Here is a 3020-nt window from a genome sequence, read left to right on the forward strand (position 1 = left end):
TTTGTATAAAGTTATTAGCAATTTTGTTTTCCTAACACTGGATATTCATAATACCTACGTACGGAACCCTTGATGCGCGAGTCTGAGTCGAATAACCAGTTTTTTTAGTTCTTATGAATAACTAAACACAAAGATTCATCGATTTATCTGTGATAATGACGTTCCATATAAATTTTCATCCCCTATTTCATCTCCTAGCAGGTAAAATTTTCAAAGACGCTTGAACAAATATCTATTTTATTTTTTATAAGTGCCCAAATGCAAAATTGCAAAAAGAACCATCGATTTATATTCGACAATGACGACCTTCATATAAACTTTCATCCCTTATTTCACCCTCACACAGGCAGAATTTAAAAAAACGCGCGAACAAATATCAATTTATCTCTTATCACGTGCCCAAATGTCAAGTTTCATAAAGAACCATCGATTTATATTCGACAATGACGACCTTCATATAATTTTTCATCCCCTATTTCACCCTCACACAGGCAGAATTTTAAAAAAACGCGCGAACAAATATCTATGTATCTCTTAATCACATGCCCAAATGGCAAGTTTAATAAAGATTCATCGATTTATCTTCGATAATGACGACCTTCCATATCGTCGCTCGGCAGGCAAAAGTACTAAAGCGACACTTTGGGCTAAAATGAGTTATGCATATCACCAGAATCAGCGAATTTTTCTGCATCAAACTGTCTAGGTTTCAAAGTGATTGGAGCAAAATTTAACTTTTTTGGCGCTTTAGTCTTTCAAAAAAACGCTTAAAATTTGGGAAGCAAATCACTTAATGCAGCATCACTTTCATTATTTTCATTTTAGTACTGTTACCTTTTTGCCATTTTTCGATTTACTGTCGTTCAGTCTTTTGCCATTTATCTAGTTTGCAAATGTTGGACGTTAGTATTTTGTGCAAAAAAAAAAGAAAATACCTTTGTCACTTTAGTAATTATGCCCTCCCCGAGTTGAAGTTTTATACACCTTTAGTCATTTGGTTGTATTGATAAGAATTAATTTATAAGAATTTAGCTATTGTTCTTAAAACTAAAACATACGTTTGGCATTTTAGCCATTTTAACATATACAAAAGCATACATTCAAATAGGATTAGCAAAAACACTTCACGAAATATTATAGATTTGGAGAAATTAGTCATTACTCTTGACTTTATCGTGTATTAAAAAGTTTTTAGTATACACACGTAGTAAATATCATTGCAATTCGATGTTTGTATATAGAAACATCATATTTTCTTAAGATTTATACCTTTTTTTTTAAATTATAATGATTATTACTCCTTAAAACTTAAAGTTCTTTTTATGTTGCCAAAGGATAAAAGAAAATAGTATGTATGTATGTAAACTCTTAATTGTACTAAAGAAAAGAAACACAACACAATTGACCCACTTTGAGATACTTGTACAAAGGCGGACTTATCCCTTTAAGGGATCTCTACCAGGCAACCTCAATAGTAAATCTATTTCAAAATTTTGTAATTATAATTTGATCGCTACGGTTCTGTTTGCATCGAATAAAGATGATGTTCGGCCCTAAGTATTTGAAATGTAGAGTAAGAAGTATTAATTTGTTTTTATTAATGTTACATAAATAGCTTAAGTTTAGTCCAGAAGGCCCCCTCGAGTTGTCACTGGCGCAAAGGTAGCCATCAAACTGGCCGCATTACCACGTTGAATGGCGATAGACAATCTTTGCACCAGGGTACGAATCCGCGTGAGCGTGAGCGTGAGACCCCCATTCCGTAATTCGACGTCCCACTTCCCGAATGTAAACAATAGCCTCAAACGCAAGAGGAACAAAGTAATAGTTACTCAGTGCCGAATAATTCTCCCGTTTTTTGACCGCAAAATCCACCGCGGATTGCCGCGGACTGTTCAGCTGAGGTGCGAGGCGGCGAAAGTACTGACGCACGAATTATGGAGGGGGCAGCAGCGGAGGAGATGAATTATAATTGCGGATTTAATAATAATAAAATTTAATGATAAAAGAATACAAGTTTTACTTAACTATCACGAATGGTTTCGTGTTGTCCTATAGGACCGATGTTAGGTGTCGAAAGGCCCGAGTCACTGTGTGCACACTGGTTTTGTAATTAGTTCGAAAACTGATTGCCTAATTCACTGTGTCGGCGACGTAGCGTGGTGACGTAGTGTCGTGACGTTGCGCCGTGACGTTGAGTGTGTCGTACGAGGTGCTGACGCGATGACGTAGCGCTGTGTAGGGCCCGTGCCTAACACCTCCCTCTAAGTCGAGCTACTATTTGCTAGTTTAGTGCAAATGTAGCGGCTTTCTTCAGCTCTATATTATCTTGCTTGATATCGACTTTCGCTCTGGCTCGATGTTTTCGATATAGTATGAAGGCTGTTACACCTGCTCCGAATAGTATGATAAGGTACAATGGTAATGTAGTGTGGTAGAGGGTGAAGATTGGATCGCATTTGTCTCGATCGGCTTTTCCATAGATATTTGTTGCTCCGATAGCTTCAAGATTGCCTCAAATTGATAGAGTTCATTCTCAACATGGGGCTAGATTGCTGGCTTCTGGTTTCTGGTTGTATTGACATTATTTTTCAGTGGTTGGCCTCGGAGTTTGTTATTAATTTTACTATAGTAAACTGTGAAGACTTGAGAGAGCAGTGTTGCGGGATAGTTGCGACGTAACTTCCGTTCAAAATGATATGTTGCTCCTGCTGGCAGTTGATTTGTACTTTAGTAGGATTTGGAAATGTTATGGCATAATGTTGATCGTCCAGCTCCAATAGAGCCTCCTTAGACAGAGAGATAGGCGTGGTTTTACACGTTCCATCTATCTCCTGTAAATGAATGAGTTTGTGAATACAGTCTCGCTCCGTACGAATCTGATGGCTGAGTTTTTGTTGGCAGATGTACCAGTCGCCGGATTTAGGGCATTCTGCCTCTACGTACACACATATTCTTGAGGGTTGGTTGCTATGAAAGGATATGGAGGAATAAGGATGCGCCCGTATTTGTTTGGCAAT

Source organism: Choristoneura fumiferana, chromosome 14 (genome assembly GCF_025370935.1).
Source record: "Choristoneura fumiferana chromosome 14, NRCan_CFum_1, whole genome shotgun sequence".
NCBI lineage: Eukaryota > Metazoa > Arthropoda > Insecta > Lepidoptera > Tortricidae > Choristoneura > Choristoneura fumiferana.